At 47.6% G+C, this 24,318-nt stretch overlaps 1 protein-coding gene across 5 annotated transcripts in view; it reads right to left on the bottom strand.

Annotated features, from left to right (window-relative positions):
* The window catches only part of RAD21L1 (RAD21 cohesin complex component like 1), a 619,411-nt gene extending 618,575 nt beyond the window's left edge, over positions 1 to 836 (bottom strand). For 4 of the 5 annotated variants that reach the window (XM_063959127.1, XM_063959130.1, XM_063959129.1 and 1 more), the window contains exon 1: positions 673 to 746. The gene's annotated coding sequence lies outside the window, so the exon portion shown is untranslated. The other variant, XM_063959128.1, reaches the window with a different exon arrangement.
* Positions 837 to 24,318: the final 23,482 nt, after the last annotated feature.

Genomic DNA, 24,318 nt, shown 5'->3' with positions numbered 1-24,318 from the left:
ACTCGAATCTTAAGGTGTAGGAGGGAGGAATGCATGCTTGCCAACCTTGTACTTTTTTTTTATGTAGTAGTACGTTTTCAGTTTTTAATTGTAATTACCTGACCTGAATTACATTAATTGAATTTGAAAATACTTTCAAAATAATGTCAGGTTGGCAGTATGGGGTTTAATATGTAAAGGACTCATCATATATTATTCGTCTACAGAAAGTGTCATAATTATACTATATAGTAATTAGAGTATAATTAAATGCTATACTGATAGGACAGGTACACATTAGCCAGCACATGACAAGTGTCAGCCTGTGACTTTTTAGCGATTGTCTAACTATAAATTATAATGTGCCATACCCAATTCCACACATGGTAGGTGGCCCTTATGTCTGGATGTAGTAGTACCTTTCTTCAACTGAACTACATCGCCCAGCATGCTTTACTAACAGAGATGTCAACAGAACGAATGTAGTAGCAAACTATTTTAAACACAATAGATAACAGCTGGGTAAACCCCATCAATGTATTAAATGCTATGATAAACAATGGTGCGGCTATCCAACATATGTATACACTCAGCACTTTTACGCTTTTACTACATCATGTTCCCACAGTACAGCCACAGAATTTGACGTAACTATTCCATGTCTCTCATATCGTGACAAACTCTATATACAACCTGACACAGAACGATGCGGGACTAGGCAGGAGGCATAAATAAAATGGCGGCTGCTTTGTTCTGATCGGTGACAGTTACCTGGAGAAGGCGGGAAATATCAAATTGAGCAGCAACCTGAAGTGCAGCATGCGTCACGTGACGCCACTTGCCCAGTCCCGCGGCCGCCCCCAACGCCTCTTCCATCACTAGACAGAACGGGTTTCTGATTTAATACATACACAGACGTGACCTCAAATACTTAATACATAGGCGATAATGGTTATCTTTCATCATATTATACTCATAATATATAATGGCTCACATTGTACCCAGGTACTACTTTAATCACATTATAATAAATGAAAATAACACAATACTAAATGATGGCCACTCATGTAATTATTAATTTAATACACGTGTTGGGTATGAAATGCCGACCATCAGAATGCCAACTGTCAGAATATCGACTGCGGCATCCCGATGGTGGAAATCCCGACAGGGGAAAGGTAAGTATACTTACCTTTTCTCCAATGCCCACCTAACCCTCCCTACCCACAGCCTAAACCAAACCCTCCCCAAGGGCGCCTAAACCTAACCCTCCGGGCAGCATACGCTCGTTCGCGATCCCAGCTGTCGCAGTGTCGGATTTTGGCGTCGGCATTTTGACTGCCAGGATCCTGACCAGTACACATCACCATGACACTGAAACTGAGTTGTGCGCAGCAGTGATGTCAGACACAGTGCAGTGATGTTCTTCATATGTGCATGCATCATATGTGCAGTGCGCGCAAGCTCCCCAATTTTGCACAAACAGAGTTGCATTACAGATTTGGACTCACAGTATCAGAAATGCAAGAGGCATTCCTGGGTAGTGGTAGGTGACAGGAAGTTCAAAAGACGCAACATCTCTGTGCGTAATTTTAGGAGTGTCAGGCATGCTGCTTATACCCCTTTCACACTGACATAGCCGAGTCGCACCCGGGAATATGTACACGGGTGTTTCCAGGTGCGACCCGGCTTGAGTCCCCTTTCAGACTTGCGACACGACCCGGGTTAGTGACGTCACTGCTGGCGCTATTGGAGGAGACGCTTGGAGAGCATCATCTCCAAGAGCCGTCGCCTCCTATGCAGAGAACGGGTTCCGGGTCGCCTTGACCCCGCTTACCCGTTCACACTACCCCGCATCCCGGGACAATTCCGTATTCAACTCAGGTCGAGACCTGGGCTGAAATGCCGGGACGCTTGAGCCGGGATATTCCTTCAGTACCCTTTCACACTGAGCAAATTCCCGAGTTGATGTGCATTCATGTGCAATAACCCGGTAAATATTTGTCAGTGTGAAAGGGGTATAAAAGTGCTTAAATACAGAGATGCTGTAGCACTCACATAGGAGGCCATACTCAGATGTTGTCCGTCTCAGAATCAGGCCATATACATATACAGATAGATCCACGGTTATCTTGGCTTCTTTGCTGCGCCTAGGCACACCATGGTTTATTAACATAAAACCTACATCTATTGTTCTCAGCTGCAATACAATACAGAGAACAATACAGCAGGGGATGAAGACATTACAGCAGTGGTTTAAGTCCGACTGCCCTGGCTCAATTAATCCTATAAAAGGCCAAGATAAACATGTTTCCATTTGCATATAGATATTAGAGATGAGCGGGTTCGGTTTCTCTGAATCCGAACCCGCCCGAACTTCATGGTTTTTTTCACGGGTCCGAGCAGACTCGGATCCTCCCGCCTTGCTCGGTTAACCCGAGCGCGCCCGAACGTCATCATGACGCTGTCGGATTCTCGCGAGACTCGGATTCTATATAAGGAGCCGCGCGTCGCCGCCATTTTCACACGTGCATTGAGATTGATAGGGAGAGGACGTGGCTGGCGTCCTCTCCATTTAGATTATAAGAGAGAGAGATTTACTGGAGCTTAGGACTAGGAGGAGTACTGTAGAAGTGTAGAGAGTGCAGAGAGTTTACTAGTGAGTGACCACCAGACAGTGCAGTTTATTTAATAATATATCCGTTCTCTGCCTGAAAAAAGCGATACACACAGTGACTCAGTCACATACCATATCTGTGTGCACTGCTCAGGCTCAGCCCAGTGTGCTGCATCATCTATATATATTATATATCTGTCTGACTGCTCAGCTCACACAGCTTATAATTGTGGGGGAGACTGGGGAGCACTGCAGTGCCAGTTATAGGTTATAGCAGGAGCCAGGAGTACATAATATTATATAGTGAGTGACCACCAGACAGTGCAGTTTATTTAATATATCCGTTCTCTGCCTGAAAAAAGCGATACACACAGTGACTCAGTCACATACCATATCTGTGTGCACTGCTCAGGCTCAGCCCAGTGTGCTGCATCATCTATATATATTATATATCTGTCTGACTGCTCAGCTCACACAGCTTATAATTGTGGGGGAGACTGGGGAGCACTGCAGTGCCAGTTATAGGTTATAGCAGGAGCCAGGAGTACATAATATTATATTAAAATTAAACAGTGCACACTTTTGCTGCAGGAGTGCCACTGCCAGTGTGACTGACCAGTGACCTGACCACACTGACCACCAGTATAGTTAGTAGTATACTTATATTGTGATTGCCTGAAAAAGTTAAACACTCGTCGTGTGACTTCACTTGTGTGTTGTTTTTTTTTTTATTCTATAAAAATAAAACTCATTCTGCTGACAGACAGTGTCCAGCAGGTCCGTCATTATATAATATATAATATATACCTGTCCGGCTGCAGTAGTGATATATATATATTTTTTATATCATTTATCATCCAGTCGCAGCAGACACAGTACGGTAGTTCACGGCTGTGGCTACCTCTGTGTCTGCACTCGGCAGGCAGTCCGTCCATAATTGTATACCACCTAACCGTGGTTTTTTTTTCTTCTTTATACATACATACTACTACGACATCTCTTTATCAACCAGTCTATATTAGCAGCAGACACAGTACAGTACGGTAGTTCACGGCTGTGGCTACCTCTGTGTCTGCACTCGGCAGGCAGTCCGTCCATAATTGTATACCACCTAACCGTGGTTTTTTTTTCTTTCTTCTTTATACATACATAGTTACATAGACATCTCTTTATCAACCAGTCTATATTAGCAGCAGACACAGTACAGTACGGTAGTTCACGGCTGTGGCTACCTCTGTGTCTGCACTCGGCAGTCCGTCCGTCCATAATTGTATACCACCTAACCGTGGTTTTTTTTTCTTTCTTCTTTATACATACATACTACTACGACATCTCTTTATCAACCAGTCTATATTATTAGCAGCAGACACAGTACAGTACGGTAGTTCACGGCTGTGGCTACCTCTGTGTCTGCACTCGGCAGGCAGTTCGTCCATAATTGTATACCACCTAACCGTGTTTTTTTTTTCTTTCTTCTTTATACATACATAGTTACATAGACATCTCTTTATCAACCAGTCTATATTAGCAGCAGACACAGTACAGTACGGTAGTTCACGGCTGTGGCTACCTCTGTGTCTGCACTCGGCAGGCAGTCCATAATTGTATACTAGTATCCATCTCCATTGTTTACCTGAGGTGCCTTTTAGTTGTGCCTATTAAAATATGGAGAACAAAAATGTTGAGGTTCCAAAATTAGGGAAAGATCAAGATCCACTTCCACCTCGTGCTGAAGCTGCTGCCACTAGTCATGGCCGAGACGATGAAATGCCAGCAACGTCGTCTGCCAAGGCCGATGCCCAATGTCATAGTACAGAGCATGTCAAATCCAAAACACCAAATATCAGAAAAAAAAGGACTCCAAAACCTAAAATAAAATTGTCGGAGGAGAAGCGTAAACTTGCCAATATGCCATTTACGACACGGAGTGGCAAGGAACGGCTGAGGCCCTGGCCTATGTTCATGGCTAGTGGTTCAGCTTCACATGAGGATGGAAGCACTCAGCCTCTCGCTAGAAAAATGAAAAGACTCAAGCTGGCAAAAGCAGCACAGCAAAGAACTGTGCATTCTTCGAAATCCCAAATCCACAAGGAGAGTCCAATTGTGTCGGTTGCGATGCCTGACCTTCCCAACACTGGACGTGAAGAGCATGCGCCTTCCACCATTTGCACGCCCCCTGCAAGTGCTGGAAGGAGCACCCGCAGTCCAGTTCCTGATAGTCAGATTGAAGATGTCAGTGTTGAAGTACACCAGGATGAGGAGGATATGGGTGTTGCTGGCGCTGGGGAGGAAATTGACCAGGAGGATTCTGATGGTGAGGTGGTTTGTTTAAGTCAGGCACCCGGGGAGACACCTGTTGTCCGTGGGAGGAATATGGCCGTTGACATGCCAGGTGAAAATACCAAAAAAATCAGCTCTTCGGTGTGGAGGTATTTCAACAGAAATGCGGACAACAGGTGTCAAGCCGTGTGTTCCCTTTGTCAAGCTGTAATAAGTGGGGGTAAGGACGTTAACCACCTCGGAACATCCTCCCTTATACGTCACCTGCAGCGCATTCATAATAAGTCAGTGACAAGTTCAAAAACTTTGGGTGACAGCGGAAGCAGTCCACTGACCAGTAAATCCCTTCCTCTTGTAACCAAGCTCACGCAAACCACCCTACCAACTCCCTCAGTGTCAATTTCCTCCTTCCCCAGGAATGCCAATAGTCCTGCAGGCCATGTCACTGGCAATTCTGACGATTCCTCTCCTGCCTGGGATTCCTCCGATGCATCCTTGCGTGTAACGCCTACTGCTGCTGGCGCTGCTGTTGTTGCTGCTGGGAGTCGATGGTCATCCCAGAGGGGAAGTCGTAAGCCCACTTGTACTACTTCCAGTAAGCAATTGACTGTTCAACAGTCCTTTGCGAGGAAGATGAAATATCACAGCAGTCATCCTGCTGCAAAGCGGATAACTGAGGCCTTGACAACTATGTTGGTGTTAGACGTGCGTCCGGTATCCGCCGTTAGTTCACAGGGAACTAGACAATTTATTGAGGCAGTGTGCCCCCGTTACCAAATACCATCTAGGTTCCACTTCTCTAGGCAGGCGATACCGAAAATGTACACGGACCTCAGAAAAAGACTCACCAGTGTCCTAAAAAATGCAGTTGTACCCAATGTCCACTTAACCACGGACATGTGGACAAGTGGAGCAGGGCAGGGTCAGGACTATATGACTGTGACAGCCCACTGGGTAGATGTATGGACTCCCGCCGCAAGAACAGCAGCGGCGGCACCAGTAGCAGCATCTCGCAAACGCCAACTCTTTCCTAGGCAGGCTACGCTTTGTATCACCGCTTTCCAGAATACGCACACAGCTGAAAACCTCTTACGGCAACTGAGGAAGATCATCGCGGAATGGCTTACCCCAATTGGACTCTCCTGTGGATTTGTGGCATCGGACAACGCCAGCAATATTGTGTGTGCATTAAATATGGGCAAATTCCAGCACGTCCCATGTTTTGCACATACCTTGAATTTGGTGGTGCAGAATTTTTTTAAAAACGACAGGGGCGTGCAAGAGATGCTGTCGGTGGCCAGAAGAATTGCGGGACACTTTCGGCGTACAGGCACCACGTACAGAAGACTGGAGCACCACCAAAAACTACTGAACCTGCCCTGCCATCATCTGAAGCAAGAAGTGGTAACGAGGTGGAATTCAACCCTCTATATGCTTCAGAGGTTGGAGGAGCAGCAAAAGGCCATTCAAGCCTATACAATTGAGCACGATATAGTAGGTGGAATGCACCTGTCTCAAGCGCAGTGGAGAATGATTTCAACGTTGTGCAAGGTTCTGATGCCCTTTGAACTTGCCACACGTGAAGTCAGTTCAGACACTGCCAGCCTGAGTCAGGTCATTCCCCTCATCAGGCTTTTGCAGAAGAAGCTGGAGACATTGAAGGAGGAGCTAACACGGAGCGATTCCGCTAGGCATGTGGGACTTGTGGATGGAGCCCTTAATTCGCTTAACAAGGATTCACGGGTGGTCAATCTGTTGAAATCAGAGCACTACATTTTGGCCACCGTGCTCGATCCTAGATTTAAAGCCTACCTTGGATCTCTCTTTCCGGCAGACACAAGTCTGCTGGGGTTGAAAGACCTGCTGGTGACAAAATTGTCAAGTCAAGCGGAACGCGACCTGTCAACATCTCCTCCTTCACATTCTCCCGCAACTGGGGGTGCGAGGAAAAGGCTCAGAATTCCGAGCCCACCCGCTGGCGGTGATGCAGGGCAGTCTGGAGCGACTGCTGATGCTGACATCTGGTCCGGACTGAAGGACCTGACAACGATTACGGACATGTCGTCTACTGTCACTGCATATGATTCTCTCAACATTGATAGAATGGTGGAGGATTATATGAGTGACCGCATCCAAGTAGGCGCGTCACACAGTCCGTACTTATACTGGCAGGAAAAAGAGGCAATTTGGAGGCCCTTGCACAAACTGGCTTTATTCTACCTAAGTTGCCCTCCCACAAGTGTGTACTCCGAAAGAGTGTTTAGTGCCGCCGCTCACCTTGTCAGCAATCGGCGTACGAGGTTACATCCAGAAAATGTGGAGAAGATGATGTTCATTAAAATGAATTATAATCAATTCCTCCGCGGAGACATTGACCAGCAGCAATTGCCTCCACAAAGTACACAGGGAGCTGAGATGGTGGACTCCAGTGGGGACGAATTGATAATCTGTGAGGAGGGGGATGTACACGGTGATATATCGGAGGGTGATGATGAGGTGGACATCTTGCCTCTGTAGAGCCAGTTTGTGCAAGGAGAGATTAATTGCTTCTTTTTTGGGGGGGGGTCCAAACCAACCCGTCATATCAGTCACAGTCGTGTGGCAGACCCTGTCACTGAAATGATGGGTTGGTTAAAGTGTGCATGTCCTGTTTTGTTTATACAACATAAGGGTGGGTGGGAGGGCCCAAGGACAATTCCATCTTGCACCTCTTTTTTCTTTTCTTTTTCTTTGCATCATGTGCTGATTGGGGAGGGTTTTTTGGAAGGGACATCCTGCGTGACACTGCAGTGCCACTCCTAAATGGGCCCGGTGTTTGTGTCGGCCACTAGGGTCGCTAATCTTACTCACACAGTCAGCTACCTCATTGCGCCTCTTTTTTTCTTTGCGTCATGTGCTGTTTGGGGAGGGTTTTTTGGAAGGGACATCCTGAGTGACACTGCAGTGCCACTCCTAGATGGGCCCGGTGTTTGTGTCGGCCACTAGGGTCGCTAATCTTACTCACACAGCTACCTCATTGCGCCTCTTTTTTTCTTTGCGTCATGTGCTGTTTGGGGAGGGTTTTTTGGAAGGGCCATCCTGCGTGACACTGCAGTGCCACTCCTAGATGGGCCCGGTGTTTGTGTCGGCCACTAGGGTCGCTAATCTTACTCACACAGCTACCTCATTGCGCCTCTTTTTTTCTTTGCGTCATGTGCTGTTTGGGGAGGGTTTTTTGGAAGGGACATCCTGCGTGACACTGCAGTGCCACTCCTAGATGGGCCCGGTGTTTGTGTCGGCCACTAGGGTCGCTTATCTTACTCACACAGCGACCTCGGTACAAATTTTAGGACTAAAAATAATATTGTGAGGTGTGAGGTATTCAGAATAGACTGAAAATGAGTGTAAATTATGGTTTTTGAGGTTAATAATACTTTGGGATCAAAATGACCCCCAAATTCTATGATTTAAGCTGTTTTTTAGTGTTTTTTGAAAAAAACACCCGAATCCAAAACACACCCGAATCCGACAAAAAAAATTCGGTGAGGTTTTGCCAAAACGCGTTCGAACCCAAAACACGGCCGCGGAACCGAACCCAAAACCAAAACACAAAACCCGAAAAATTTCAGGCGCTCATCTCTAATAGATATACTGTATATATAGTTGTATGACTTGTAAATTTCATGTCGCTTTGAAACATTGTGGTATATGTACTAAGCCTTGGAGAGAGATAAAGTGGACACAGATACATTTCCAATCGGCTCCAAACTGCGCGTTGGTCAGGAAACCCCCCAGTGGCACCTACTGCTATATTGAAAAATATATATTGTTTCTCATACGTCCTAGAGGATGCTGGGGATGCTTCAAGAACCATGGGGTATAGACAGGATCCGCAGGAGACATGGGCACACTATAAGACTTTGAATGGGTGTGAATTGGCTCCTCCCTCTATGCCCCTCCTCCAGACTCCAGTTAGATTCTGTGCCCAGCGAGACTGGATGCACACTGGGGAGCTCTCCAGAGTTTCTCAGGGAAAAGACTTTATTAGGTTTATTATTTTCAGGGAGACCTGCTGGCTACAGGCTCCCTGCATCATGGGAGTGAGGGGAGAGTAGTAGATCTACTTCTTAAGAGTTCAAAGGCTCTACTTCTTAGGCTACAGGACACCATTAGCTCCAGAGGGTTCGATCACTTGGTACGCCTAGCTGCTTGTTCCCGGAGCCGCGCCGTCACCCCCTTCACAAAGCCAGAAGATAGAAGACGGGTGAGTATGAGAAGATCAGAAGACTTCAGTGACGGCAGAAGACGGCGTTTGAGGTACCGCGCATCGGTCGTGCTGCGCGACATGCTCCCACACTGATCACGGCACTGCAGGGCGCAGGGGGGGCGCCCTGGGCAGCATGGGGGGCCTCAAACAGAACTGCCATAGAATATAACAGCGCCCAGGCACTTGTTAAGGGACCCCCGCCAGTATAAAGATTTTTTGAACGGGACTGAAGCACGCCATGTAGTGGGTGGGGCTTAGCCGCATAGCTCGGACCAGTGCCATTTTTCTCTTCACAGAAGGCTGCAGAGACGCTGGCCCTGACCTCCACACTTCTGTGCAAGTAACAGGGTGCAAAACAGGGGGGGGGGGGGGGCACTAGTGATTGGTGATTTACTATATATGTAAAAAGCGCTAGCAGGTCTGGGCAGTCTTGTTACTGACTTCAGTACCGGGATAGGTGCTGAGTGTGAGCTGGCAGAACTCTCTCTGTGTCTCTCTAATAGGATCTGCTGTTGGTCTGTCTCCTATAGCCCCAGTGTGGTTGTGGCGGTCGGTACGTGTGTGTGTCGACATGTCTGAGGCTGAATGCTCTTCCCAGGAGGAGGCAGGCGTGGGGACAGACAGTTCTGTGAGAGTGACAATGTCGGCACCGCCGACGGATGATTGGGTAAATATGTTAAGTGTTTTAAATGCAAATGTGACTAAGTTGGCTAAGAGATTTGATAAATCTGAGTCTAATTAGTGGTTTACTAATGAGTGGTTTACTAATGATTAGTGTCAATTAGTGGTTTACTAATGAGGAAGTAATTATTACCTCACTTCCTGTCAATTAGTGGTTTGTGAACCACTAATTGACAGGAAGTGAGGTAATAATTACTTCCTCATTAGTGCAGGTATATATATCTGAGCTGTCCCACTCACAGATCACCCCTTGATGAAGTCTAGATAGGACGAAACGCGTTGGGTGTTACCAGACATAACCCATCCTCTCAAGTTAAGCAGTTTTATGGTTCTTTTTTATCTTGTCTTTACCGTCATTTTATGCAGTTTATGTTCCCCATATTTTATTTTATTTTATGGATGAATTTTCTGTATTTTTAGCCTGCTCCAAAGATTTTAATTAATCTTTTATCTGTGATTTTAGTAGTATAACTGTTTTTTACTGGTGTGCAAAGTAATAAATTGTCAAAATATTTTAATATATTTTCAGTCTCCCAAATTTTATGTGACACCATTGGTCGCTTAGAAACACCTTATTCACCTTCCTATATATATATATATATATATATATATATTTAAGTTGTAGCCCCGGTCTCCTCTTACATATTCAATTTGTGTCCCCTGCACACCCATATATTTTAATCGTGAGCTTCCAGTTCTCTCTTATTTATACCCCTTTTCTACTAGCTCAAAAAAACAGGTTTTTGCATGGGGGCACACATTGACCTGGGTGTTTTGGTAGTGGAAACGGCTCCCTCTGAAAAACCCCGGATCAAGTGACTCGGGAATCCAACCCGGGTAGCTACCTGGGTTGGACTCGGGAATGACCCGGGTAAGGGTATAGTGTAAACGGGTTACCCGGGTCATCCGACCCAGGACCCGTTTACAGCATGTTGAGCCCATTCCTCCCTGACTGCAGTGTCCCGCAGGCGGTTGGGAGGTTGGGGGGGGAAGAGTATGCTATCAGTGCTGCTGTCTGTCCTGCTATGCAGACAGCAGCGCTGGCTGGAAGCAGAGGCTGGGGGCAGCCCATCAGCTTCCAAAGTGCTGGGCTTTCCCCCAGCGTGACAGTGGGCAGCATCACATTGGGGGCGTGGCCTAATGGGACCGAGGCCATGCACCAAGGGTCTCGATCTGCTGGTTTTCCCGGCGCTTGGAGATGACGTCATCTCCAAGCACCGGCCAGAAGACACTGTCCCCGGGTGCAGTGTAAACGTGTTCCAGATCCCGGGTCAGACCCAAGACTTCTAGTGGAAAAGGGGTAATAGTTAACTTATGCCACTGTCCCAGTGTTAGATAATATTGTTCTGCCACCTGCGTCCCCCCCATTTATTTTTAAGTTGTGCTTCTGTCCCCAATGATATATAAATTTAACTTGTGCCCATCCTCCTCTTATATATTTAACTTATGCCGCTACCTCATCTTAAATAATATATTAAGATATGATTTTATTAATTTATGCCACATGCCTCCTTACCTACAGTATTTATATTGTCACCTGTCTCGCGATATATATTTACTTTGTACCCATATCCGCCCTTTAATATTTAAGTTGTGCTTCCTGAGTGACTCCCTTTATATTAAAATTGTGGCCCTGTTCCTCCTTATATTTAACTTATGCCCACTAACCTCCCTTTTATATATTTGTGTAACTTGAACTTCCTGTCCCCCCTTTTATTACAATATAATTATTTAACTTATGCCCCCTGTTCTCTAATATATGTACTGAAGTTATGACACACCACCCCACCACCTACCTTGCTCTTCTGCTGTCCTACTGTTCTACTTATTATGTGCAGCAGCCGCACACCAGACAGGGCAAACTGAAGAGGCTTCCTGCTGCCAGTGCCACATCGAGTGCGGGGGCGGAGCTTCGGGTGGAATGGGGCGGAGCCTCGGACGGGACAGGGGGCGGAGCCTCAGGCAGATACAGACAGGGGAAGCAGCCCCTTCTGGACAATCCCTGGGGTTGTCGGGAGTCGGACTTTGGCCAGCCGATCAGGGGTGGAGGTGTGTGAGATGCTAGTGATGACAGGATCTTTTTTTCTCCTGTCAGCGCTGGCTGCACTGCAGGGGATCTGTGGGCCTATTTTCAATGGGAGGCTTGGAGCTGCAGCTCCATCCGCCCCATTGTTAATCCGGCCCTGTCTACGGCTACCGCGGGTAAGTCATCCTTTTTACCTTATGTTCCTGCACAGCAGAAGAAATCGCCTCACTATCGGATGCAGTCCTTTCGGCCCAACAAATTCAAAAAAGGTCGTGGGTCCTCCTTCCTTGCTGTGAGGGGGAGAGGAAGGGGAAAAAGGTCCCAGGCTGTGGCAAATTCCCAGGAGCAGAAGTCCTCTCCGGCTTCTACCAAATCCACCGCATGACGCTGGGGCTCCGCAGCGAGAGTCCGCACTAGTGGGGGCACGTATCAAACACTTCAGTCAGGTCTGGGTGCTCTCGGACCTGGATCCTTGGATAGTAGATATAGTAACCCAGGTATACAAGTTAGAGTTTCAAGACGTGCCCCCTCACCGATTTTTCAAATCGGCCTTGCCAGCTTCTCTTCCAGAAAGGGAGATAGTAAGCGCTGCGATACTAAAGTTGTGTCAAAATCAAGTGATTGTCACGGTACCACGTCTCAACAGGGGGAAGGTTTTTATTCGAGCCTGTTCGTGGTCCCGAAGACGGATGGCTCAGTCAGACCGATTCTAAACCTAAAATCCCTCAATTTCTTTCTGAAAAGATTCAAGTTCAAGATGGAGTCTCTACGAGCAGTGATCTCCAGTCTGGAGGAGGGGGATTTTATGGTGTCGGTCGACATAAAAGATGCCTACTTACATGTCCCCATATATCCTTCACATCAGGCTTACCTGAGATTTGCTGTGCAGGATTGTCATTACCAATTTCAGACGTTGCCGTTTGGTCTACCCACGGCTCCGAGAATTTTCACCAAGGTTATGGCGGAAATGATGGTTCTCCTGCGCAAGCAGGGAATCACAATTATCCCGTACTTGGACGATCTCCTCATAAAGGCGAGGTCCAAGGAGCAATTGTTGAAGAATGTTGCTCTTTCACTGACGATTTTGCAACAACATGGTTGGCTCCTAAATTTGCCAAAATCATAGTTGGATCCAACGACACGGCTGTCGTTCCTGGGTATGATTCTGGATACAGAATTACAGAGAGTTTTTCTGCCAGTGGAAAAAGCTCTGGAAATACAGAAAATGGTAAAATAGATTCTGAAACCGGCAAGGGTGTCCGTTCTTCACTGCACTCAGTTGCTGGGAAAGATGGTGGCGGCCCACGAGGCCATTCCGTATGGCAGGTTCCATGCCAGGGTGTTTCAGTGGAACCTGCTGGATCAGTGGTCCGGGTCTCACCTGGACATGCACCGGAAAATAATTCTATCTCCCAGGACAAGAATTTCCCTTCTGTGGTGGCTGCACAGTTCTCACCTACTGAAGGGACGCAGGTTCGGGATTCAGGATGGGATCCTGGTGACCACGGATGCAAGCCTCCGAGGCTGGGGAGCAGTCACACAGGGAAGAAATTTTCAGGGAAAGTGGTCAAGCCAGGAAGCTTGTTTACACATAAACATTCTGGAATTAAGAGCCATCCACAACGGCATACTGCAAGCAGAACATCTTCTTCGAGGTCTGCCGGTCTTGATTCAGTCAGACAACGTGACAGCAGTGGCGTACATAAACCGCCAAGGCGGAACAAAGAGCAGAGCGGCGATGGCCGAGGCCACGAAGATCCTTCACTGGGCGGAAAGGCATGCCAGAGCTCTGGCAGCGGTCTTCATTCCAGGAGTAGACAACTGGGAAGCAGACTTCCTCAGCAGACACGATCTCCACCCAGGAGAGTGGGGTGTTCATCAAGAGGTCTTTGCAGAAGTGACAAGTCGTTGGGGAGTTCATCAAAGTGGACATGATGGTGTCCCGTGGGTGTTTCAGTTGGTCTATGTGTTCCCTCCACTTCCACTCATTCCAAAGGTGTTAAAAATTATAAGAAGAACAAGGGTTCAGGTGATCCTCATTGTTCCGGATTGGCCAAAAAGGGCCTGGTATCCAGATCTTCAGGAGTTGCTCATAGAAGATCCCTGGCCTCTTCCTCTTCTGGAGGACCTGTTACAACAGGGGCCGTGCGTGTATCAGGACTTACCGCGGCTGCGTTTGACGGTGTGGCGGTTGAGCGCCAAATCCTAGCCCGAAAGGGTATTCCCAGTGAAGTCATTCCTACACTTCTTCAGGCTAGAAAAGAAGTAACTGCAAAACATTACCACTGTATTTGGAGAAAATGTGTCTTGGTGTGAATCCAAGAAGGATCCTACGGAAGAATTTCACCTGGGGCGTTTGGTCCATTTCCTACAAGCAGGTGTGGATGCGGGCCTAAAGTTAGGCTCTATTAAAGTACAGATTTCGGCCTTGTCGGTCTTTTTTCAAAAATAATTGGCCTCCCTTCCAGAAGTTCAGACCTTCGTAAAAGGCGTGCTGCACATCCAACCTCCCTTTGTGCCCCCAGTGGCACCATGGGACCTTAATGTGGTTTTGCAATTCTTGCAATCACATTGGTTTGAACCTTTGCGCAAGGTTGAGTTAAAATTCCTTACTTGGAAAGCTGTCATGTTGTTGGCCTTGGCGTCTGCAAGGCGCGTGTCTGAGTTGGCGGCTTTGTCTCACAAAAGCCCCTATTTGATTTTTTATGCTGATAGGGCGGAGTTGAGAACTCGTCAGCAATTTCTGCCAAAAGTGGTTTCATCTTTTCATGTTAACCAGCCTATTGTGGTGCCAGTGGCTACTGACGTCTTGGTGGAGTCAAAGTCTCTCGATGTGGTCAGAGCTTTGAAGATCTATGTCGCCAGAACGGCGCAGATTAGGAAAACAGAGGCTCTGTTTGTCCTGTGGGCTCCCAACAAGATTGGGGTTCCTGCTTCTAAGCAGACTATTGCGCGATAAATTTGTAATACGATTCAGCAGGCTCATTCTACGGCAGGATTGCCGCTACCGAAATCGGTGAAAGCCCATTCTATCAGAAAGGTGGGCTCATCATGGGCGGCTGCCCGGGGAGTCTCGGCGTTACAACTTTGCCGAGCTGCTACTTGGTCGGGTTCAAACACCTTTGCGAAATTTTACAAGTATGATACTCTGGCTGAGGAGGACCTCTTGTTTGGTCAATCGGTGCTGCAGAGTCATCCGCACTCTCCCGCCTGTTCTAGAGCTTTGGTATGAACCCCATGGTTCTTGAAGCATCCCCAGTATCCTCTAGGACGTGTGAGAAAATAGGATTTTAATACCTACTGGTAAATCCTTTTCTGCTGCGGGGTACACTGGGCTCCACAAGGAATGGACAATGGGGTGTAGAGTAGGATCTTGATCCGAGGCACCAACAGGCTCAAAGCTTTAACTGTTCCCAGAATGCATAGCACCGCCTCCTTTATCACCCCGCCTACCTGCACAGGATCTCAGTTTTGTAGTTGGTGCTGCAGTAGCAGGCACTTAACAGAGGGGCTGCTCCAGGCAGCCCTAAGAAGAGCTTTTTTTTCTGAGGAAAAAAGTGGAGACCTCAAGGGCAGCAGCAGTGTTACATGTCAGTGGACATTCACGGCTGCAGCTCCGGCTCTCTCCAGCGGCACTGTACACTCCCGAGCCCTGGTTGCTGGGTAACTACAGCTGGAGGCTCCGGTTTTCTTCTTGTCAGGCACACACAACGGGGGATCTCCGGGATCGCGTGGCCGCGCTTCGGGAGGTGGTAAGTGGGTCCCGCTTGCGGGACCCGGTCTTTATCGCTATCCGGCGCGGTTAGTGGGAAACGGGCCGCGCGCGCTGGCGGTGGACACTGTGGCAGTACAGGTGATCCCACTAGATCACCAGGGCATGGGACAGGTCAGGTTTTCTCTATAAACTGTTTTATTAGAGCCCGCAGTACCCGGTGGTTTTGCCAGCAGGGGGATAGAGCTTGGACCTGAAGCCCCTCCCCCATCCCCAGGGCGCCATTTTCTGCAAATGTTCCCGCCCTGCAGCTGCATATCTGTCTCTCCCTCATTACCTGGCAGTGTCTGCGGCGCCATTATCCCTCAGCTCACTGTTCCTGGGAATGCTTGGGCAAATCCTCCTATGTAAAGCCGCCTGGTTGTCAGTGCTGTGACTTTACAAGACACTTAAGTATTCTACCTGCCTTTTTTAGTCAGTGTTAGTTAAGAAAGAGTGCACTTAGTCAGGGTTTCCTAGTACAATTACCCTGTGATATACATCCAGTTCTTACTGTGTACTGTTATATCTATTGTTATATAGCTGTGTAAGCTAGTCCAGTGCAGTATTATTGTTAGTAATAACCTCTGCATTGTACAGACTGTGACTATTTGTGTGTGCATTTGATAGCTGAGTGGTGTCCATTTCGTGCCTTTCACTCAACCTGCTATCCCTATATTCTATAACCTGAGGGGGCTTGGTGCAACAGGTTTTATCTAATATAGGATTTTCACAAAGATATACTGTATTACGTATTTTTCTCTGTGATTAAATCACCATATCTCTCCTTTATCTCTGCTGGTGCTGACTACACTGCGCAGGGGTTTGGGCTAGAGGTTTTGTGCTGCTGACAAATTGTATTGTGTTACCTGATACTGCAAGTTATATCATGTCTGCTTCTGAGGGTAACGGTTTTGGGGCTGAACACACTGCCGGTGTTGCTGAAGCCGCAGATACCTATGAGGAGAATATAGCAGCTTTGGGCTCTGGTTCTGGGGGCTCCTTGCCCCCCAGTGGGACGGTGGCAACGGGGACAAATAATGACCCGCCATGGGCCGCTTTTTCCACGCTTCTGCATACGCTAGTTCATAAACTAACACCCCCTATGGGACCCCCAATGCCGGTGCAACCGTTTGTGGTCACTGCAGCTAACCCGCTGTGGGCGGACGATTTATCTGCTCAAATAAAGAAGTTGAACCAGTCCCTGACTACTAAAAAGTCTGACCGTCGCTCGCCTACGTCCAAGGGGTCCTCTAAGCGAGCGCTTGTCTCCTCACAATCCACTGCTGTCACTGACACCTCGTCGGATGAAGACGGCACTTACACTGACCCCACAGGTTCTGACTCAGATACAGCTGATGGGGAGGGTGGTTCACATGTGGATGTTCCTGATCTTTTGGAGGCTATTAAGTTAATTTTACAGATTATGGATGATTCCGAGCCATCCGTTCCTCCTAAGAAACCAGATAGGTTCAAGCATCAGAAGATTATTAAACAAGTTTTACCTCACTCTGGCCACCTAATTGATATACGTCAGGAACCCTGGGAAAACCCGGGTACGAAGTTTGTGCCTCAAAAGAAGATGCTGGCTCGCTATCCCCTCACGCCGGAGCTGTCTAAGAATTGGGAAACGCCTCCTCCAGTGGACTCACATGTGGTTAGGATGGTGGGTTCCTCAGCTCTACCGGTCACCACTGTCACGTCTCTAAAAGAGCCTACGGATAAACGTGTGGAGGGTTGTCTGAAAGCGATTTACACCCTCACGGGTGCTGCGCAAAGGCCCACTATTGCAGCTACATGGGCTGCAGAGGCCATTGAAGCACGGGCCTTGGAGTTAGATGCTGAAATCTCCTCTGACCATGCTAGACAATGCTTGTCTTATGTTGTCACAGCTTCTCGTTATATTAAAGAGGCGGCTTCTGATGCCGGTATCCTGGCAGCCAAGGCCTCTACTACATCAGTCCTGGCTCGCCGGATATTGTGGCTGAGATCCTGGTCTGTGGATCTGGACTCTAGAAAAACCCTGGAGGTACTCCCTTTTAAGGGAGATATTCTGTTTGGGGAGGATTTAAATAAGATTGTGGCTGACTTGGCTACTGCCAAAACTGCCTGTCTGCCAAGTACTGCTCCTTCTGTGTCGAAGGCTAAAGGTACTTCCTTTCGCCCCTTTCGTCCTTCAGGTAAAGCAAAAGGTCAGGCGTATAACAAGCAGGCCCGCACTTCCAAACCTGGTAAGCCTAAGCCCAAAAGAGCCTGGGCGGCCCGTCAGCCAGCTTCCAAGACAGATAAACCTGCCGCATGACGGGGCGGGCCTCCCTCTGGAGGATCCCAGGGTGGGGGGCCGGCTTCTAGGGTATACCCAGGAATGGTTGAAGACCACTTCAGATGCCTGGGTACGGGAAGTCGTCGCTCGAGGTTACGCCATAGCCTTCAAAAACCGACCCCCTCATCGATTTTGCCAGACAGATGTCCCGTTGGACAAGACAAAGGCAAACACTCTACATTTGGTGGTACAGACCCTCCTGGATACAGGAGTCATAGTTAGAGATGAGCGCCTGAAATTTTTCGGGTTTTGTGTTTTGGTTTTGGGTTCGGTTCCGCGGCCGTGTTTTGGGTTCGAACGCGTTTTGGCAAAACCTCACCGAATTTTTTTTGTCGGATTCGGGTGTGTTTTGGATTCGGGTGTTTTTTTCAAAAAACACTAAAAAACAGCTTAAATCATAGAATTTGGGGGTCATTTTGATCCCAAAGTATTATTAACCTCAAAAACCATAATTTACACTCATTTTCAGTCTATTCTGAATACCTCACACCTCACAATATTATTTTTAGTCCTAAAATTTGCACCGAGGTCGCTGTGTGAGTAAGATAAGCGACCCTAGTGGCCGACACAAACACCGGGCCCATCTAGGAGTGGCACTGCAGTGTCACGCAGGATGTCCCTTCCAAAAAACCCTCCCCAAACAGCACATGACGCAAAGAAAAAAAGAGGCGCAATGAGGTAGCTGTGTGAGTAAGATTAGCGACCCTAGTGGCCGACACAAACACCGGGCCCATCTAGGAGTGGCACTGCAGTGTCACGCAGGATGGCCCTTCCAAAAAACCCTCCCCAAACAGCACATGACGCAAAGAAAAAAAGAGGCACAATGAGGTAGCTGTGTGAGTAAGATTAGCGACCCTAGTGGCCGACACAAACACCGGGCCCATCTAGGAGTGGCACTGCAGTGTCACGCAGGATGTCCCTTCCAAAAAACCCTCCCCAAACAGCACATGACGCAAAGAAAAAAAGAGGCGCAATGAGGTAGCTGACTGTGTGAGTAAGATTAGCGACCCTAGTGGCCGACACAAACACCGGGCCCATTTAGGAGTGGCACTGCAGTGTCACGCAGGATGTCCCTTCCAAAAAACCCTCCCCAATCAGCACATGATGCAAAGAAAAAGAAAAGAAAAAAGAGGTGCAAGATGGAATTGTCCTTGGGCCCTCCCACCCACCCTTATGTTGTATAAACAAAACAGGACATGCACACTTTAACCAACCCATCATTTCAGTGACAGGGTCTGCCACACGACTGTGACTGATATGACGGGTTGGTTTGGACCCCCCCCAAAAAAGAAGCAATTAATCTCTCCTTGCACAAACTGGCTCTACAGAGGCAAGATGTCCACCTCATCATCACCCTCCGATATATCACCGTGTACATCCCCCTCCTCACAGATTATCAATTCGTCCCCACTGGAATCCACCATCTCAGCTCCCTGTGTACTTTGTGGAGGCAATTGCTGCTGGTCAATGTCTCCGCGGAGGAATTGATTATAATTCATTTTAATGAACATCATCTTCTCCACATTTTCTGGATGTAACCTCGTACGCCGATTGCTGACAAGGTGAGCGGCGGCACTAAACACTCTTTCGGAGTACACACTTGTGGGAGGGCAACTTAGGTAGAATAAAGCCAGTTTGTGCAAGGGCCTCCAAATTGCCTCTTTTTCCTGCCAGTATAAGTACGGACTGTGTGACGTGCCTACTTGGATGCGGTCACTCATATAATCCTCCACCATTCTATCAATGTTGAGAGAATCATATGCAGTGACAGTAGACGACATGTCCGTAATCGTTGTCAGGTCCTTCAGTCCGGACCAGATGTCAGCATCAGCAGTCGCTCCAGACTGCCCTGCATCACCGCCAGCGGGTGGGCTCGGAATTCTGAGCCTTTTCCTCGCACCCCCAGTTGCGGGAGAATGTGAAGTAGGAGATGTTGACAGGTCGCGTTCCGCTTGACTTGACAATTTTGTCACCAGCAGGTCTTTCAACCCCAGCAGACTTGTGTCTGCCGGAAAGAGAGATCCAAGGTAGGCTTTAAATCTAGGATCGAGCACGGTGGCCAAAATGTAGTGCTCTGATTTCAACAGATTGACCACCCGTGAATCCTTGTTAAGCGAATTAAGGGCTCCATCCACAAGTCCCACATGCCTAGCGGAATCGCTCCGTGTTAGCTCCTCCTTCAATGTCTCCAGCTTCTTCTGCAAAAGCCTGATGAGGGGAATGACCTGACTCAGGCTGGCAGTGTCTGAACTGACTTCACGTGTGGCAAGTTCAAAGGGCATCAGAACCTTGCACAACGTTGAAATCATTCTCCACTGCGCTTGAGACAGGTGCATTCCACCTACTATATCGTGCTCAATTGTATAGGCTTGAATGGCCTTTTGCTGCTCCTCCAACCTCTGAAGCATATAGAGGGTTGAATTCCACCTCGTTACCACTTCTTGCTTCAGATGATGGCAGGGCAGGTTCAGTAGTTTTTGGTGGTGCTCCAGTCTTCTGTACGTGGTGCCTGTACGCCGAAAGTGTCCCGCAATTCTTCTGGCCACCGACAGCATCTCTTGCACGCCCCTGTCGTTTTTTAAAAAATTCTGCACCACCAAATTCAAGGTATGTGCAAAACATGGGACGTGCTGGAATTTGCCCATATTTAATGCACACACAATATTGCTGGCGTTGTCCGATGCCACAAATCCACAGGAGAGTCCAATTGGGGTAAGCCATTCCGCGATGATCTTCCTCAGTTGCCGTAAGAGGTTTTCAGCTGTGTGCGTATTCTGGAAAGCGGTGATACAAAGCGTAGCCTGCCTAGGAAAGAGTTGGCGTTTGCGAGATGCTGCTACTGGTGCCGCCGCTGCTGTTCTTGCGGCGGGAGTCCATACATCTACCCAGTGGGCTGTCACAGTCATATAGTCCTGACCCTGCCCTGCTCCACTTGTCCACATGTCCGTGGTTATGTGGACATTGGGTACAACTGCATTTTTTAGGACACTGGTGAGTCTTTTTCTGAGGTCCGTGTACATTTTCGGTATCGCCTGCCTAGAGAAGTGGAACCTAGATGGTATTTGGTAACGGGGGCACACTGTCTCAATAAATTGTCTAGTTCCCTGTGAACTAACGGCGGATACCGGACGCACGTCTAACACCAACATAGTTGTCAAGGCCTCAGTTATCCGCTTTGCAGCAGGATGACTGCTGTGATATTTCATCTTCCTCGCAAAGGACTGTTGAACAGTCAATTGCTTACTGGAAGTAGTACAAGTGGGCTTACGACTTCCCCTCTGGGATGACCATCGACTCCCAGCAGCAACAACAGCAGCGCCAGCAGCAGTAGGCGTTACACGCAAGGATGCATCGGAGGAATCCCAGGCAGGAGAGGAATCGTCAGAATTGCCAGTGACATGGCCTGCAGGACTATTGGCATTCCTGGGGAAGGAGGAAATTGACACTGAGGGAGTTGGTGGGGTGGTTTGCGTGAGCTTGGTTACAAGAGGAAGGGATTTACTGGTCAGTGGACTGCTTCCGCTGTCACCCAAAGTTTTTGAACTTGTCACTGACTTATTATGAATGCGCTGCAGGTGACGTATAAGGGAGGATGTTCCGAGGTGGTTAACGTCCTTACCCCTACTTATTACAGCTTGACAAAGGGAACACACGGCTTGACACCTGTTGTCCGCATTTCTGTTGAAATACCTCCACACCGAAGAGCTGATTTTTTTGGTATTTTCACCTGGCATGTCAACGGCCATATTCCTCCCACGGACAACAGGTGTCTCCCCGGGTGCCTGACTTAAACAAACCACCTCACCATCAGAATCCTCCTGGTCAATTTCCTCCCCAGTGCCAGCAACACCCATATCCTCCTCATCCTGGTGTACTTCAACACTGACATCTTCAATCTGACTATCAGGAACTGGACTGCGGGTGCTCCTTCCAGCACTTGCAGGGGGCGTGCAAATGGTGGAAGGCGCATGCTCTTCACGTCCAGTGTTGGGAAGGTCAGGCATCGCAACCGACACAATTGGACTCTCCTTGTGGATTTGGGATTTCGAAGAATGCACAGTTCTTTGCTGTGCTGCTTTTGCCAGCTTGAGTCTTTTCATTTTTCTAGCGAGAGGCTGAGTGCTTCCATCCTCATGTGAAGCTGAACCACTAGCCATGAACATAGGCCAGGGCCTCAGCCGTTCCTTGCCACTCCGTGTCGTAAATGGCATATTGGCAAGTTTACGCTTCTCCTCCGACAATTTTATTTTAGGTTTTGGAGTCCTTTTTTTTCTGATATTTGGTGTTTTGGATTTGACATGCTCTGTACTATGACATTGGGCATCGGCCTTGGCAGACGACGTTGCTGGCATTTCATCGTCTCGGCCATGACTAGTGGCAGCAGCTTCAGCACGAGGTGGAAGTGGATCTTGATCTTTCCCTAATTTTGGAACCTCAACATTTTTGTTCTCCATATTTTAATAGGCACAACTAAAAGGCACCTCAGGTAAACAATGGAGATGGATACTAGTATACAATTATGGACTGCCTGCCGAGTGCAGACACAGAGGTAGCCACAGCCGTGAACTACCGTACTGTACTGTGTCTGCTGCTAATATAGACTGGTTGATAAAGAGATGTCTATGTAACTATGTATGTATAAAGAAGAAAGAAAAAAAAACCACGGTTAGGTGGTATACAATTATGGACGGACTGCCTGCCGAGTGCAGACACAGAGGTAGCCACAGCCGTGAACTACCGTACTGTACTGTGTCTGCTGCTAATAATATAGACTGGTTGATAAAGAGATGTCGTAGTAGTATGTATGTATAAAGAAGAAAGAAAAAAAAACCACGGTTAGGTGGTATACAATTATGGACGGACTGCCTGCCGAGTGCAGACACAGAGGTAGCCACAGCCGTGAACTACCGTACTGTACTGTGTCTGCTGCTAATATAGACTGGTTGATAAAGAGATGTCTATGTAACTATGTATGTATAAAGAAGAAAGAAAAAAAAACCACGGTTAGGTGGTATACAATTATGGACGGACTGCCTGCCGAGTGCAGACACAGAGGTAGCCACAGCCGTGAACTACCGTACTGTACTGTGTCTGCTGCTAATATAGACTGGTTGATAAAGAGATGTCTATGTAACTATGTATGTATAAAGAAGAAAGAAAAAAAAACCACGGTTAGGTGGTATACAATTATGGACGGACTGCCTGCCGAGTGCAGACACAGAGGTAGCCACAGCCGTGAACTACCGTGCTGTACTGTGTCTGCTGCTAATATAGACTGGTTGATAAAGAGATGTCTATGTAACTATGTATGTATAAAGAAGAAAGAAAAAAAAAACCACGGTTAGGTGGTATACAATTATGGACGGACTGCCTGCCGAGTGCAGACACAGAGGTAGCCACAGCCGTGAACTACCGTACTGTACTGTGTCTGCTGCTAATATAGACTGGTTGATAAAGAGATGTCTATGTAACTATGTATGTATAAAGAAGAAAGAAAAAAAAACCACGGTTAGGTGGTATACAATTATGGACGGACTGCCTGCCGAGTGCAGACACAGAGGTAGCCACAGCCGTGAACTACCGTACTGTACTGTGTCTGCTGCTAATATAGACTGGTTGATAAAGAGATGTCGTAGTAGTATGTATGTATAAAGAAGAAAAAAAAACCACGGTTAGGTGGTATACAATTATGGACGGACTGCCTGCCGAGTGCAGACACAGAGGTAGCCACAGCCGTGAACTACCGTACTGTGTCTGCTGCGACTGGATGATAAATGATATAAAAAATATATATATATCACTACTGCAGCCGGACAGGTATATATTATATATTATATAATGACGGACCTGCTGGACACTGTCTGTCAGCAGAATGAGTTTTATTTTTATAGAATAAAAAAAACAACAACACACAAGTGAAGTCACACGACGAGTGTTTAACTTTTTCAGGCAATCACAATATAAGTATACTACTAACTATACTGGTGGTCAGTGTGGTCAGGTCACTGGTCAGTCACACTGGCAGTGGCACTCCTGCAGCAAAAGTGTGCACTGTTTAATTTTAATATAATATTATGTACTCCTGGCTCCTGCTATAACCTATAACTGGCACTGCAGTGCTCCCCAGTCTCCCCCACAATTATAAGCTGTATGAGCTGAGCAGTCAGACAGATATATAATATATATAGATGATGCAGCACACTGGGCTGAGCCTGAGCAGTGCACACAGATATGGTATGTGACTGAGTCACTGTGTGTATCGCTTTTTTCAGGCAGAGAACGGATATATTAAATAAACTGCACTGTCTGGTGGTCACTCACTAGTAAACTCTCTGCACTCTCTACACTTCTACAGTACTCCTCCTAGTCCTAAGCTCCAGTAAATCTCTCTCTCTTATAATCTAAATGGAGAGGA

This window comes from Pseudophryne corroboree, chromosome 3 (assembly GCF_028390025.1).
Source record: "Pseudophryne corroboree isolate aPseCor3 chromosome 3, aPseCor3.hap2, whole genome shotgun sequence".
NCBI classification, from domain to species: Eukaryota; Metazoa; Chordata; class Amphibia; order Anura; family Myobatrachidae; genus Pseudophryne; species Pseudophryne corroboree.
This window is presented reverse-complemented; position numbering and strand designations above follow the sequence as displayed.